This window comes from Panthera uncia, chromosome A2, assembly GCF_023721935.1.
Source record: "Panthera uncia isolate 11264 chromosome A2, Puncia_PCG_1.0, whole genome shotgun sequence".
Lineage (NCBI taxonomy): Eukaryota > Metazoa > Chordata > Mammalia > Carnivora > Felidae > Panthera > Panthera uncia.
The window spans coordinates 2,581,314-2,597,475 of record NC_064816.1 but is presented as its reverse complement, the minus strand read 5'-3'; the positions used below and the strand labels follow the sequence as shown (position 1 = coordinate 2,597,475).

Sequence of the window (16,162 nt, the reverse complement as noted above, 5' to 3'; positions counted from 1 at the left end):
TTGCTCAAATGTCTCCTCAGTGAAGCCTCCCCTGACGGAGGGAGGCCTGAAGGAGAGAGAGAAGACGGCACACAGGGCCCACAGGGCTGGGCTGGGGCATTGTCGCCAGAGGCCTCCTCTGTGGTTGTGGGTGAGTGGTCCCTCATCCCCTTGTGGCGAGTCGGCTGGAATCTCCCAGTTGGAATTCTGCCCTGGACGCTTCCTGGCGATGTGACGCTTTCACGAAACTCTGACGGTCTGGTCCCCTCCGTGGAGAGAGGCCTGGGAGCCAGACCCCTTGGTTCACATCCCAGCTGCATCCTTTACCAGCCAGGGACACTCGGCCTCAGCGTCTCCATCTGTGAGACGGGTGCGATGACTGTCCCTTTCTCCTAGGGCCGAATCAAGCGGGTTGACTCGTAAGCCCTTAGGAGGGCACCAGGCGCGTGGGCAAGCCCATGTGGGTGCGGGGACTTTCCCTCCTCAGATGGATGCGTGGGTGGCAGAGGCCCCCGTGCTGCATGCCCCTCCCGCGCAGAACCCAGCGCGGGCGGTCGCTTACTTACTCCTTAGCCCTTGAACGATGCTTATTAAACATCGGCCAAGCACCTGCTGCGGGTCTAGGTGCAGTGAGCCGGGGGCTCCCTCCCTGCTGTCGTGGGCTCTCAGATCGGCGGGGGTCAGGATGACGGTGGCGGGCAAGCAAACAGAGAGGACCGGTCGTCAGCAGACCGCCTTCTGGGCCGAGTCCCACCCAGCACCAGTTTTTGCCGGGCGGGTTTTCTTCGCACGCAGCCGTGCCCGCCCACTCACACGCTGTCTGTGACGGCTTTTGTGCTACAGACCTTATGGCCCGCAGGGTCAGAAATGCCCGCGGTCTTGCGCCTTGTGGAAAATGCTGCCATCCCCTGAATGAGTGCGTGCTGGTCCGTGGTGAGCACGCGGAGGGGAAAGAAACCGGTGTCCGGCGTGGGGCAAGCTGCAGCCGGGGTGGTCGGGGAGGAGTGGCCTAAGTGAGAAAAGCAGCCACGGGAGAGGGGTTAGCGGGCAGAGGGATTGGCCTGTGCAAAGGCCCTGAGGTAGGAATGAGCTTGACTCATTTGAGCCACGGAAACAAAGTTCTTGTTGTGGGGGGGGGGGGCGAAAATGGGCCAGGCCAGGCACGTGGGGCCGTTGGGGGGCCCTGGCGCAGCACTCTGGCTAGTTGGTCGGGAAGGAGCCTCCCGGGACAGGTGCCAGATGAGTGGTGCTGAGTTGTGCTGGGAGCCTGGGTGGAGGCCATGGGGGGTGAGGGGGGTGAGGGAGCCGAAGAAGCCAGAAGGGATTGGTCTGTGCCCTGGAGCTGGGGGTGGGGGGGTGGGGAAGGCCTGAGAAGGAGCAGGTTCTGGCAGGGTTGTACTGATGGGGGTGGGGCAGGCAAGGCAGGTGGAGTCCCACGGACCCTGGGCGGGGAAGCCCGGGTCTTGGCCTGGGTCTCACGCTGCCTTGGCCGCAGACAGCTGTGCCTCTGAGCAAGTGAAGCCCCTGCCCCCCCAGCCCAGCTCCTCTCAAGATGAGGGCACTGGGGACAGGAATCGGGAGAGGCCCGAGGCCCCCGGGGTGGTGCTCGTTGAATGACAGACAGCTACGCGACATCGGCATTTATCGCCGGGGAGGCCCAGGCTCCAGGGGGGTCTCGGGCTCCCAGGCCTTCCTGCTCGCACTGCCTGCCGCTGCGACTGACACGTGTCACCACTCGTGACCGGGCAGGTTGAGACCCCCCTGGGGATTGCCTGCTGCCGCCAGCTGGCCAGCAGGGCCTGGAGCCGCGGACTGCCCACCGTGGGGATTACTGGCCTGGTGGATTAGCCACAGGGCCCTGCACCTGCTGCCCCACTGAGCCACGCTGGAGGGCTCGGGGTCCAGCCCAGGGCGCCCTGAGTGCTTGAGCCAGACTGAGTGAAGGCATTTTGGGGACCTAGCCTGTGACTTCGGTTGGAAAAAGGAACCCCCGGTGTTTTGTCACAACTGCTTTCTGTCTCGTACGTGTGCCACGCACACGTCTCTTGGCCTTTGTTCTGGATGCGTGGGGTTGCCGCTGAAGGTTTAAGGAGTGGGGTGCCGTTTGGGCATTTGTGTATGAAGGACGCTCTGGGGTGCGCTTGGGCCAGACCGCTTTTCATCGCTCACCCCTTTTCCCACGTTGAATAACGCACATCTCGGAACTCTCTCTGTTTTATGGGAACCACGGGGCTGCGTCTTTCCCGTATTCGATTGGGCTACCAGTCTTTCTCTTATTGATTTGTGGGAGCTCTTTATATATCGTGAGAGTTTTTTGTTGTTTTTTTTTTTAATGCGTGACACAGGCGTAAGTAGTCGTCCCCCATTTTCTCTTATGATGATAGTTGATTTCGGGCGGGTATCTTGGTATTTATGTGGTCAAGTTTATCCATCTCTCCTTGACGGTTTCTCAGTTTGATATCACGGATGGAAACGTGTTCTCCGTCCTGAGGTTCTAATTCTTCTAGTACTAAGGTAGTTTCACCTTTTTCTAAGCATTTAAAGTCCTGCTCTATTTGGGACGTGCCCCCGCGTACGGTGTATGAGGATTTCATCGTTCCACGGTTTTCCAGGGGGCTCGGGGTTGCCCCAACGGTTTCTGGAAAATCTGCTTGCCTCACCGATTTGAGATGCCCCCTTTATTACATCCCAGATTCCTGCATGCGGCTGGTCTATTTCTGGACTTTCTATTCTGTCCCGCTCATCTGCCTGTCTTCTTGCAGCAGGCGAGCCTGTAACTACGAGTAATAACACGTTTCCTTCAAAAAGCAGCAGACTGCCCTGTGGTCAGGAGACAGGGAGGACTTCTGTCTTGCCCTCTCTGTTTCTAGGAGGAGGTAACCAACCGTCAGTCATTCCAGGTGGTTTTCTGCATTTGCACGTCCCTTTAATTTTTTTTTTTTAACATAGTATTTTGAAAACGTTCAAGCCTGCAGAAAAGTTGCAAGATACTGTGGCAACAGCCCGAGGCTCTTAGCTGAGATTGGCCAGCTGCCGACACATCTCTCTGAATGGGTGTTAGCGCCTGTGTGCGATTTTGCGGGTCCTTTGAGAGTCAGTTGGAAGGAAGCCCCTTCGTCCTTAAGTACAGAGGTGGGTTCTCATTATTCACAGTTCTGTGGAGTTTGGGAATACTGAGGTGCGGCTCCTGGGAAACACGCAAGTCCCCACAAGCCTCTGGTGCCGACGTTTTCGTCACCAGATCACGTCCGTGTGCAACCTCACGCTGTGTGTGCTTCTGCGTAAAGACCCTTGTCACATACATACTGGTGCGTCGTTAGCAGCGACCTCGTGACGAGCAGCGCCAACTCCTGCCGGATGGAAGCGTGTCTAACGCACTTTCTGAGGCGCGTCGCCGTCCTCTGGGCTCAGAACACCCGACCACCGCAGCTCTGGGCCTGGGGGCCGCTGTGAACGGTGAAAACCACCAACAAACGGCACAAAAGCGTAAAACCCGCCTCTCAGTAGCCCACAGAAAGGGCCCCCGTCTACAGCACAAGAGGGGAGACAGGAAGCAGACTAGGCTCGGCTGGACGCGTGCACGGGAGGTGACCGTTTTCGGTGCCCCGCGTGCGTCTGCAGGTGACCGGGAAGGGCTCCCGAGTACCGATCGGGGGCTGCGGTAGCCGGGGGGGGTGGGGGGGGCGGGTCTGCAGATGCGCAATCGGAATGGTGAGCAGCTCTGTACCCTGAGGGCAGACGCCCCCTCCGCTAAGTGCAGAGATCAAGTTCAGGAAGTGTAACATCCGTGCAGAGTCCACAGTCAGGATCCACGTTGTGCCGGTGTGTCCAGAGTTGTCCCGGATGGCGATCTTTGGTCCCTCGCTAGGATCCGGGATCACACTCGGAGACCTGGGAGCGGCTGGTCTCCCGGGCCCAACCCCAGCACCGGAACCTTCTGCCTGAGCAGCTGTGAGTGAGCCTCGCCCCCGCTCTCGGCTCCCTCGGGAAGCCCACCTGGTCCCCTCGGGCCCCCGGCCTGGACGTTGGTGGGAGGCCTGTGCCTGGCATGGCCGTGTGCGCAGCCGTGTTTCTGGCAAGAGTAGTGAAAGTTCTGGAACCTTCTTTCTCTTTCTTTTGAAAGCCGGAGCTTTGGAAAGCCGTCCGCCGGCCTAAGGCCTGCCGAGTTCTGGATTCATGGCCACCCTCCCCCCATCCTTTGCAAGGCTTCCTGTTTACCACTCCGGGAACATTCGCCTTGTGCAGTGAGATCGAGATCGGGCGGGGATGCAGGAGGGGGCAGAACGCGTGGGAGTGGGTCTCAGCCTGGGGGAGGAGGGGTCGGCCGGTGGTCCGGGCTCTGCCCCCCCCCCCCCCGAGACCGTCCCCACCCCCGCCTCCATTCTCAGCTCCCCCAGGCGCACCTTCCCCTCCAGCCACCCCAGACCCTGGCTTTCTGTTCCCCCAGAGCATCCTGTCCTGTTCCCACAGGGCCTTGGCATGTGCTCTCTCCGCCTTAGGATGTCCTCACCCTTGGTTTCCCTCGCTGGGTCCTGTGTTCAGGGTCCGTCCGTGGGGCAGCGCGTGTCGGCGACTTGCTCCCGTTCGGGGCCGAGTGACGTTCCGTGAAATGGATGGCGATCATCTGTTGATGGACATCTAGGTTGTTCCCACTTTTGGTTACGGGAAGTGTCCATGACGTATGGATGACTGCCTCACTCTCCAGTCCCACCAGCCGTGTGTGAGGGTTCTGACTTCTCCACGTCCTGGACGTTACTTGTCACCGTGTGTCTGCTTGATTCTAGCCGTCCTCGTGGGCGTGAAGTGGTGTCTTGCTCGGGTTTTGTTTTGTGTTTCCTGATGATCAGTGACGCGGAGCACGTGTTCCTGGGCTTGCTGGCCATCTGTACGTCCTCCTGCGGAGAAGTGCGTGTTGAGATCCTTTGCTCATTTTTCGTTTGGGTTCATTTTATTGTTGAATTGTAAGCGCTCTTTATATATGCTAGATACAATTCCCTCATCAGACCTGTGATTGGCAGATACCTTCTCCCATTCTGTCGGTTGCCTCCCCGCTTTCTTGGTGGTGGCCTTTGAAGTGCAGATGTTATTTTTAAGTTTATTTTTTTAGTGATCTCGGTGCCCCACACGGGGCTCAAGCTCACAACCCCGAGATCTGGAGTCGCACACTGCCCTGACTTGAGCTGGCCAGGCGCCCTGCAGAGCAGACGTTTTCATTTTGAGGAAGTCCAGCTCATGTTTCCTTTGGTGGCTTGGACTAAAGCGGTCACGGTCCAAGAAACCACGGCCTGACTCAATGCGATGATTTACTTTTCTTCCCAGAGCTTTCTGGTTCCATCCGCTCCGTGGGCTTAGATTTCTGCTGCGTCTCGTGTTCCGAGTGCCTACGGTGTGAGGTAGGGCCCGACGTCCCTCCTCGTGCGTGGAAACCCAGTTGTCCCAGAGCCGCCGGCCGGGAATGTGCATGTTTAGTTCTGGATTCCCACCGATGTATCCTGGGCCATTCCGGGGCGTCCAGACGGGCGTCCCCGTCTGTCTGCGCCCGGACCACATCGCCTTGATTACCGAGGCTTTGCAGCCCGTTTTGAAATGGGGAAACGTGAATCTTCCAACTCTGTTCTGCATTTTACGTTTTTTTAAACGTTTGTTTATTTTTGAGAGAGAGGGAGAGAGCGCGCGCGTGTGCGAGTGGGGGAGGGGCAGAGAGGGGGACAGAGGATCCGAAAGAGGCTCCGGGCTCTGTGCTGACAGCAGTGACCCCGATGTGGGGCTCAAACTCACAAACCAGGAGACCACGACCTGAGCCAAAGTCAGATGACGCTTCACCCGACCCACCCAGGCACCCCCCGCACTTTCCCGCATTTTCCGTTTTAACGCATTAAGCTTGGCTCGGCTCTTACTTCCTGACGGTGTACCTGAGAGCCAGCGTGTTCTCTCACACGCTGTTCGATACCCCATTATACACGCGCTAGCCACCCAGCTCGTTATTGAGCGCTCACTGTATGCCGGGCTCGGAGGCAAGCCCATAGCTGGTGGAGCCCAGAAGGAGCCCAGGCAGAGGCCAGAACCAGGTGGGCGAGGCCTTTGCCCCGGTGACAAGAGCAGCGGGGGTGGCGTGGCTCTTCGTTCAAGCCCCCAGATCAGCCTCCAGCCCCGGCCCGGCCTCCAGTCACAGCAGGGGCCAAGATGGATCCCAGGCTTGCCTCCAGGAAGCCGCCAGGCTGGGAAGGCCTGGAGACGGACCCTAAGGTTCAGCAACCACGGGTGGGTCCCCAGGGTGACGGGAGCAGCAAGGTCCGTCACATCTCTGCACTCTCCTCTCCTTACTCTGTTCCAGCCACTTGGGCCTCTGTGCTGATTCCCCAACTCTGCAGGCACATCCCTGCCCCAGGGCCTTTGTACCGGCTCTTCCTTCGTCCTGGGAGGCCCTGCCGCCTCGAGCATGGCTGGCTCTTCCCGTCCCCTTCCCCCCGTGTGCCTGTGGCTCGGGCTGGAGCCCGGCCACCCGGAATCACGGGCATCCGTGCCCACTTTTTCCCGGGGAACCTCAGGCGGGTGGCCTGGCTTCTCGGGGCCCTGGCACCCACCCCACCGGGCTGTTGGGTGCATCGGGTGGTGTGGTTCAGACCCAGCGGGCCTCAGCTCTTTGTTGCTGTGCCCACGGGCCTCCTGCTTTCTAGCCGGTCGCTGGGGCCACTGGGGTGTTGGAGTCGGTGGCTCAGTGGTTAGAGACACTGAGCAGGCCGTGCCCCGAGGCTCCTCCTCCAACACTTGCCTCCTGAGCCAAGCCCCTAGTGCCCTGGCCCCGGACCTTGTCGTGACTCCCGCGGTCACCACCAGGGAGAAGGGAGCGGGTCCCGGTGCTGGAGGCACTGCGAAGTGTGGGCACGTGCCTCCCTGGGCTGTAGCGAGTGCTGCCCTCACGGGGCTCCTGGCCTCGAAGGGAGCAGTCACTGGAGGGCCCACAGGTTAAATAGGAGGTTTAAAGTGACCAGGGGTAGGAGTTGTGATGGAGGTGGAGAACGGGTCAGGGAGCCGGCTTCAGCCAGGTGTGCAGGAAGGTCTCGCTGAGGAGGAGACGATCCAGGCCTGAACGGTGAAATGGGGAAGAGTATCCTAGGTAGAGAAGCGAGTGCGAGGGCCCTGGGGCAGGACTGTGCCTGGTACATGTGAGGAAAGGCAAGGAGGTCGCGTGGCAGGAGTGCAGGGAGTGAGGGGAGGCAAGGGGGAGGGGAGGGCAGGGAGGCCATCCGTCTAGACGCCCCCCACCCGCTGTCCTTCTCTGTACTCCCAGGGGCCACGTGGGAACCCCTAGTGTGTCACAGCTGTTGCTGTGAACACAGACCCCGAAATGTGGCAGCTTTAAACAACAGTGCACACTTATTACCTCCCGGTGTCTGTGGGTCAGGAGTCCAAGGGTGGCTGGGCGGGGCGGTTCTGGCACAGGGTCCCTGACGAGGTCGCAGTCGAGCCTCCTGCCCCATCCGAGGGCTCGACCAGGGCTGGAGGAGCCGGTCTCAAGCTGTTGTCGCAGGTGGCTGCCGGCAGACGGCCTCCGTTCCCAGGCCCACTTGCGTGTCCTCGCCGCTCGGCGGCCTCTTCTCCCCGGCTGAGCGGCCCGAGAGCGAGCGAAGGCGTCTGCGTCTGACCTGGTCAGAGGTCGCGGGCCCGCACTTCGGCCGTACCCCGCCGGTCATGCCCACCGGCCGCGGCAGAAGCTGTGGCTACCCGGGGACCAGGCCGGCGGGGGGCTGTCCTGAAGGCAGGCCGCCCAGCGGGCAGCTCGCGTGGCTTCAGAGCCTCCCTCTGTCACCCGTAGAATGGGGCAGTCGTGGCCCTCACGGGCCTCACGCAGAGTGACCCTCGAGGTGCGGGAGGTCCCGTGGCAATCCCGGAGCCCGGCCGGGCGTCGGGGGCCTGGTGCCCGCCTGGCTCAGCCTCCGGCCCCCTGGGATTCTGGACGCCCAGACCTGCCCTGTCGGGGAGGCTGGCCCCCACCGGGGAGGGAATTACTGGCATTCGCGAGAGTGCCCGGCCTGGCTTCCCACCGTCCGCCTGTCTCCTGGTCGGTGGGCACCTGCCGCGGGGGACGGGAGCAAGAGGCCTCTAGCCTAGAGGCCAAGGGGGCCTCTGGCTGAGCAGCCCTGGGCTGCCTCAGTGGCTCTTGGTATCTTAGAATTCAAGTGCGGAATCTGCAGCCCAGCCCTGGCTTCCGGGGAGTAAAAATATATCTGGGAAGAAAACTGGGCCAAGAAACCTCACACGTTGGTCCTGAGACAGCGTGTGATCCTTCACTGGGCACCTGCGGGGGGGGGGGGGGGGGGGGGGGGAGGGGGGGGGAGGCGGGGGGAGGCTCTCTCCGCGGCTGTGCTCCTGCCCTTCCGTCTGTGGATCTCGCCCGTCGGCTGGCCCTTCCCGAGTGGAGGTCTGTGGTTGAGGGTCCAGCGTCGGTCTCCCGGTGTCCCCTCGAGGAGCCCCGATCCCCCACACCTCGGCAGGGTGCCGCTGGCTCCGGGGTGGGGACCCAGGCCTCGGCAGGTGACCTGCAGGACAGTCAGGCGCCTACTTGGGGGTGGGGGGGGGGGCCCGCAGGGAGGGCAGCAGCACTGGCCGGTGGGGAGACCGAGTCCTCAGGGCCCCCAGGTGCCGCCAGACTTGAAGGTCATCTTCAGTTATGCGAAGGGCCGGGTGGTCTCTCTCGTAAGGGGTCGATTCGATTCTGCGTGGGAGCACAAAAGCCACGGCAGAGATTTGTAAATGAGTGGGTGTGGCTTTGTGCCAATAAAACTTTACTTACAAAGCAGACGGTAGGCGGGTCTGGTCTGCAGGGCACAGTTGACTGGCCCCTGAGTTGTGTTAACAAATAATCCCTCTGCACACACTGTGTGAGTTAGGCTTCTGCCTCAACACAAAACATCCTAACACCACTTCTTTGAGCCTCAGTTTCCCCCTCTGAAGAAGAGAGACGAGAGGCATAGGATAGGCCAGCGGGGAAGCCCCATGGGCCCGTGGCCTTGCTGGGCCTTCCGCCCTGCGGCAGATGTCCAGCTCAGGGAACCTGTGAGAGCCACATTCCCCTCGCTCTTCCCCCGGGGCTCCAGCCGGTGCTTGCTCTCAGCCTCCTCCATGCAGCCCTCCAGGGTTTCTCAGCTGATGCCCCGTGCCTGGGAGCTGGTGCAGGGGGGAGGGGGGGTAGTCACGGAGGGACACAGGGAGAAGTGGCCTGCCCTGCGGGGCTCTGGGAGGAGCCAGGAGACCCCTGAAGGTGGTGCTGTGGCGTGGGTTTCCATGGGTTTCCGAGGGAGAGGCTGCTAGGCCCCGGGACAGGCTCTGGGGAGGGGAGGGGAGGGGAGGGCGGTCGCGGAGCAGAGGGGAGGTGGGAGGTGGCCCAGGGCCCAGGGCCTGAAGGAGCCCGAACGGTGGAGGACCAGACAGCAGCCCACAGGCTGGGCAGCGGGTGCGGGCAGGCGACAGCGGGGGCGCCGGGTCTGGGGATGGCGAGCCCAGGGCCCCAGTGTCCAAATCTGTGGAAGACGAGCTGTCGCCCTCTGCGCCTCTGACGGTGTGGGCGACCTCTGGCAGTGTCCCCCGAGGGCCGGGGACCAGACAGAAGCGCGCCTAGGGCAGAGCGGGAGTCGGCAGCAAGCGGGCGTTGTCGGAAGCTCTGCTTCTGGGGCCGGGCGGGGGCTCTGCCCTCGGGCCCAGGGGCCGGCGTGGCGGTGGGGCTCACACAGGTGACCGGACGGCTGCGGGACACCGGGCTGGGCGCGTGGGAGCAGCGTTCGGCTTCAGGAGCAGCCGCTCTGCCCGCGGGGTCAGGGAAAGCTACCCAAGGGGAGGAAGCTTCTGGTTGCCGCGAGGGCGGGCCGGCTTGGGCTGCCTTGAGCAGACCCGACCGCCAGCCCTTGCGGCCAGAGCGCGTCTGCAGAGACTCGGGAGCCCCTGCCGCTGAGCTACCTTGAACTTGCCTCTGAGACCTCTGGGCCTCAGTCTCCCCGGCTGTAAAGTGGGTCATCTCCCGGGAGTGTTAGGGGGTGGGGGGTGCGGCTTTCGGGGCGCCAGCCCAGCGCTGGGGCGTTGCAAACAAAAGACAGAAGTAGACAGGAGAGTGCGGTTAAGCTATTTTTATCACGAAATATTTTGTTATTTTTTAATGTTCATTTTTACACATGAAAAATAAAGAGAGAGCAGCAGGGGGGCGGCAGAGAGAGGGGGAGAGAGGATCCCGAGCAGGCTGTGCGCTGTCAGCACAGAGCCCTACCCGGGATTTGATCCCACGAACCGGGAGATCATGACCTGCACCGGAACCGAGAGTGGGGCCCTCGGCCGAGACTGAGCTGCCCAGGCGCCCGATGCGTTGGTGTCTTTTCTGGGCGCCTCGGATCTTTTGTCACTAAGGAACGCTCCCAGAGTTTGGAACGCGCGAGCGAGTGAGCGAGTGGTGGACAGAATGCTCTTCGGGAAGCTGGGAATCGGGACAATCGGTAATTCCTTACCTGCCACCATGCACCCTTCCGGGTGGTTCGGGGTGGTAAATGCAAAATCGTGAGAGGAAAAAACTATCCGCGAGGCAGAAAGGGGCTTTCTTAGTCCCGAAGCCTTCGTTTGAGACTTGCCCCCTAGTTTGAAGTTTCAGCCTTTGCCTGAGTCCTGCCCCTGCTGAGGCCCCGATGGTTCCTGGCGCGACGGGGACTTTTGTCCCCCCGGCTGTCGGCTGTCGGGGTGAGAGCCGGGATGAGCTTCCCACGTGCCGGGACTGGACGCAGCACTGGCAAGCCCGCTGTGGCCTCTGGTCTACTGGGAAGGAACAGGTCCCTTCGGTGACGTGTGGCCCGAAATCAGTGAGCCGGGGGCGTGGTAGAGGGTGGGCAGGGGTGGGGTGGGAAGGGACTGCTCTAGGGGGGGCGTCAGGGGTGGACCCTCCAGGAGGCGATGTTCAGGCCGAGACCATCTGAGTGCCGGCCGCGTGGAGATGCAGGGAGGGAGCCTTCGAGGCCGCGGGCACGGTGACGGCTAAGGCCCCGAGGTGGGACCGTGACGGCCGCAAAGGTGTGTTGAGCGAGTGCGGGTTTTGCGTGTGAAACCCGCAGCCTCCGTAGTGTCACCTGTGTGACCACGCCCACTCCTGGGGCCGATCCACCCCAAACTCGAGCTTCTCCAAAGCCTGAAAACACCCGGCAGCACAGGGCCAGGTTGACCTTTGACCCGCATTCAGAAAATTGTCAACCGAGGGGCGCCTGGGGGAGGGCTCAGCGTGTGGAGGGTCAGACCTTTGGTTTCGTTGGGGCCCCACGTCAGGCTCTGCGCTGACAGAGTGGAGCCTGCTTGGGATTCCCCCTCCCTCCCTCCCTCCCTCCCTCCGCCCCTCCCCACGTCTCTCAAAATAAACAGACGTTAAAAAGCAAAATTTTCAACCGTGCTGAAAAGTTGAAAGCAGCGGACGGTGGAAGCTCACTTCGTACTGCTTGGATCCCCCCCCCTTGACCTTCTGCTGCATTTAGTTCACATACTCCCCGCCCCCCGCCATGCCCCCGTCCACCCCTTCCCCACGTCCCCTCCCTGCTCGGGGTTTGTAGCACCCCTGGAGGACGGGGGTCTTCCCCGCGTCTGCTGATTGGAAAGGGCCAGCTACCGAAGAGGTAAAAACTCACCCAGGCGTGGAACCAGGCGAGGCAGGCGTATGAGGAGCAGGGGGTGGGCGCAGAGGGCAGAGACCCCCAGACGCCAGTTCTCCTCGGCTGGGAGCACCGTGACCTTGGGTAGCTGCCGGCCACCTGCTCTGCTGTGTTTAGTTCTTCTCTTAAAAATTTTTTTTTTCATGTTTGTTTATTTATTTTGAGAGCGAGAGTGAGTGTACGAGCCAGGGAGGGGCAGAGGGAGAGGGAGAGAGAGAGAAATCCCCGCCCCACGTGGGGCTCGAACCCACAGACCCGCGAGATCATGACCTGAGCCAAAACCAAGAGTCGGCCGTGGGGCGCCTGGGTGGCTCAGTCGGTGAAGCGTCCGACTTCGGCTCCGGTCGTGATCTCCCGGTTCGTGGGTTTGAGCCCCATGTGGGGCTCTGTGCCGACAGCTCGGAGCCTGGAGCCTGCTTCGGATTCTGTGTCTCCCTCGCTCTCTCTCTCTGCCCCTCTCCTGCTCACGCTGTCTCTCTCTGTCTCTCAAAAATAAATAAATGTTAAAAAAAAAAAAAAAAAAAGCTGCTCAGCTGGCTGAGCGGCCCAGGCGCCCCTGCTGCATTTACTTCTTGGGTTTTCTGAAATCTTTTCTCTCCAACCTCCGTTCCTTTTCTTTTTTCTTGTCTTGCTGCACCGGCCAGCGTCCCCACCGCCGTGGTGGCTCTCGGCTCGTACCGTGGTCCCTGCTTCAGTCAGCTGTCCCTGCGTAACAGGCCGCCCGGAGCTTCGAGCCTGAGCGAACAAGTGCGTGTGTGCTCGCGGCTCTGGGGTCTCGCCGCCCGGGGTCGGCGGGCGCCTGCACCCTGGTCTCGCACCCCGGCTGGGGGCCGCCTACCTCCCCGGTGCGGTCGCCAGTGTGGCGGGGACCCCCGCCGGGACCTCGGGGCTCGGGGTTCCCAGAGGGCAGAACCAGAAGCTTCCACCCTTCCCCACGCCATAGGGTTTCTCCCTTGCACCGCACCACTCGGGGCATCACGGGGCTGCAAAGAGCCGGCCCTCTCCGCTCAGCCGCGGCCCTTTCGGTTTGGAGAGAGGACTCTCAAGTGTGGCTCGGCCGGCCGGGGGGCTGAGGGTTGGGATTGCCACCCCCCCTGCAGAGGTTCCCAGCGTCCCCGCAGGCTGCCCGCAGCGCCCTGCTGCTGAGGCGGCCGCGCAGCGGGAGGCCCAGGGCCACCGGGTCGCTCCGGCCGATCAGGGAAGTGTGTGAGGCTGGGCCTCAGCCCCACTTCCTGGCTTCTCGGGGCCGCTGGCCCCGCTGCCTTGTCCTCGCGCCTTCCCGTTCGCCCTGAGTCACGGGGAGCCGGCACCCGGCCTGGGCACATGCAGCCCTGATCTGGGAAGCGGCCCCGCCCTGGAGGCCTCGTGTCCCCCTGCTGCCCTCTCCAGCGCTGACTCCACACGCAGCTCTGACGGTGTCCGTCAGGGGGTGACTGAGCAGACCTGGTCTCTCTGTAGTGGGGGAGACATAACACATGAGCCCCAGGAGCTGCTGGGTGCCTGGAAGACCAAGAAAGCCACGGAGATGAGGAGAGTGACCTCAGAGGGACTGTTTTCGGCAAGGTGGTTGGGGGACACTTCAGAGGGGGTGACGTTTGAGCCAGGTCTCAGATGAAACAAGGGAGCAAACCCAGCAAGGGTCTTGGGAACGGTGTTTCAGGTGAGGGGGAGCCCAACCGGTGCAAAGGCCCTGGGGCAGGACCTGCCTGTCATGATGGAGAAAGGGCGAGGAGGCCCATGTGGCTGGAGCAGAGTGAGGGGGAGAGAGGGAGAGGCGGAGGGCCGAGGGAGGGAGGACCGGGGGGGGGGAGGGCACCTTCGTGCAGGGCCTTGGGGACCCAGGGGAGGACTTGGACTTTTCCCCCAGGGAGGTAGGAGTCCTGGAGGGCTGTGGGCACGGGAGGGAGGGACCTGACTCAGGTGCTCACGGGCGCCCTCTGGTGGCGTCCGTGGGGAGACTGGGCTGTGTGGAGGACAGACGGGGGACCAGGGTGGAGGGGCTGCGGCGGTCCTGGAGCTGTGGGCCAGGGACAGTGGGCAGATTTGGGGTGGATTTTAAAGGCACAGGTGGGTGATTGTGCTGAAAGACAGACGGCGAGGCTCCTCCCTGGGTCTTGGGGGCCCACAGTCCTTCCCGAGCTTTTCGTTTCCACGTCCAACAGACGTGGAGACGAGGCTCCCCCGAAGCTGAGACGCGGGCAGAGGGGAGGGGAGAGGGTGTCTGTCCACCCGTCACGGGTCAGTCAACGCACAGGCCCAGCCCTGAGGGAACACACCCCCAGCCCCCATGAAGAGGACATACATTGATGTCATTGTTGCCTGGAGGGAAAGGACAGGGTGTGCAGGATGGGGCGGTGGTAACTAGGGTGGGGGTAGGGGGACCATCCAGGGCAAGGGCCCTGAGGCCAGCCAGTGGGGCAGGGAACAGCTGATAGGAGGTGGGTCCTGCAGGCTGGGAGGAGGGCTTTGGCCTGCTTTAGGGGCTGAGAAACGGGCTCAGAGGGAAGCCCCTGAGGGCGTGAGGAGCTCACCTCCTCCCTCCGGAGCCCCGGGGTGGCTGTGAGGTCACCTGCACCGAAGCGATCGGTGCGGCCTGTGGCAGGGTCCTGTGGTAGGGCTGGGCGGCGGGCTGGGGAGAGGGGGCCCAGCTCCGGAGCCCTAGCTTCGGGCACCCACGGAGGCTCAGCGAGACCACAGGAAAGGTGCTCAGAGAGGTGGAGGGGCTCGCCTGAGGCCACACAGCGGTGGGCCGCAGGAGAGCCCAGCCTCAGCCCTGCGCGCGTCCCCTGCCCCCTCCCCCCTGCCCAGAGGCTGGCACGGCTGTGTCCCGGGGCAGGCGCGCTCTCCCCCTCCCCAGGCTATTTTTAAAACTTAATTTCCTCAAAAATTGGGTGGCTCGTTCAGAAGAGAGTGGGTCACGTCTTGGGCTGGGAGGAGCGACATCGTGGTGTGGCCTCTGCCGTCCCATCCGGCCTGACTGGTGGTGGCAGCACAGGGCAGGGCCGTGACCTCCAGCAGTGGACTCGCTGTGAGCAGGAAGGGAAGGCCCTCCAGGGCCGGGGGGCCACGGTTTTTGAGCAGCAGGGGGTGGGGGGGTCCTCACAGGCACGGTGCTGTGGTGGGGGGTGGGGCAGACAGACCACCGCGGGGCTTCCTGCGGGAGGAGGCGGGTGTGGACGTGGCTGGGCAGGAGGGCGCGCAGGGCTGTGAGCCGCCAGGCCGCCCCCCCGACCCGCTGAGGAGCCTGAGGAGCGAGCTGGGGGGAATCGGGAGCAGGCGGAGCCGTGGCCGGGGGGGGGGGGGGGGCGGGACCTCGGTGTTGGGCCTGCTCGGCCTGGGAGCTGCAGAGGACGAAGTCCAGAATGTTCTGTCCTGGTCCACCGCCAGCTTCTTGCCTTCTCTCCTCTTCTTCCCCCACAGCCCACACATAACACCATGAATTGTTCTGTTGGGCAGCCAGCAGAAATACCACGTCAGCTTTCTAGCACCTTCTGTGACCCGCTTGCCTCTAGCTGAGCCTCGGGATGGGCCCACGTTCGTGCCCGGGGCCTGGGCACCCAGGTTGGAAGGTCTGTGGGTGGGCACCTGGGGCCTCGGGCAGGTGAGCCAGCCTCCGTGCGTCGGCTTTGACCTCCTGGCTGGGGTGTTCTTTGCCGGGCCCTGTGGCCGTGACCATGGCACCGGCCGGTTGCCCACCCAGCCTCAGTTTCCCTGCCTGGACCATCTCCGACACCTGGCTGACTGACGCACGGGGCAGTGGTGGCACTGGGGTGGTGGTTGTGGCTGAAAGAGGACACTGGTCACCCACCCCGCCCGCCCAGGCCTGCCCCACATTCAGTGTTTCCTTTTCTCAATAAGTGTAATTCATAGCATAAAATTCACACTTTGAAGAACACGGTTTAGTTTTTCGTGTATTCCCAATGTCGTGCCACTGTCACCACTGATTCTAGAACATTCTTATCCTGCTAAAGGCAACCCCATTCCCTTTGATAGTCACTCCCCGGTCCGCAGCCTTGTCCGCTCTTCGGGACTGGAACCCCATCTCAGCCCCACTACACCCACGGTCCTGTCTCTAGCCCGACCTCCCCTGAGCTCCAGACTCGGGGTCCGGCTGATCCTGGAGTCTCTGTGCGGGAGGCTCCGGGCGTCTCACACTCAGCTTGGCCACGCTGCCCCCGACTGTCCCCACACCTGCTCCTGCCTTGTCCCTCATGTTGGCCGAGGCTGCTCATTCCTTCCGTTAATGGCTTTAGTCATAGTCCTTAGTCATTCTGGATTCCTTGCTTTTCGCTTTGCCTCCAGTGAGGGTAGCCTGTCTGTCCCAACTTGAGACCTGTCCAGAATCTGCCCACCTCCCCTCTGCCTCCCCGACCCGGTCCAGCCCATCCACTCCTGAAGGACCAGCTCAGTTCCCCCCCACCCCGTCCCCCAGTCCGTCCTCCCCGTAGTGGCCGCCAGAGGGCGCCCATGAGCACCCAAGTCGGATCCCCTCCCTCTGCCCACGGCCCTCC

The 16,162-nt window shown here is 62.5% G+C and overlaps 1 protein-coding gene and 1 long non-coding RNA gene across 5 annotated transcripts in view; both read left to right on the top strand.

Moving 5' to 3' along the window:
• The window catches only part of PIP5K1C (phosphatidylinositol-4-phosphate 5-kinase type 1 gamma), a 49,767-nt gene that overhangs the window by 3,629 nt on the left and 29,976 nt on the right, over window positions 1-16,162 (top strand). The gene's annotated exons all lie outside the window — the stretch shown is intronic.
• LOC125928851 (uncharacterized) lies at window positions 1,396-4,272 on the top strand. The gene is made up of 3 exons (XR_007459762.1): window positions 1,396-3,111; window positions 3,221-3,930; window positions 4,103-4,272. It is a non-coding gene; the product is annotated as an uncharacterized LOC125928851 (long non-coding RNA).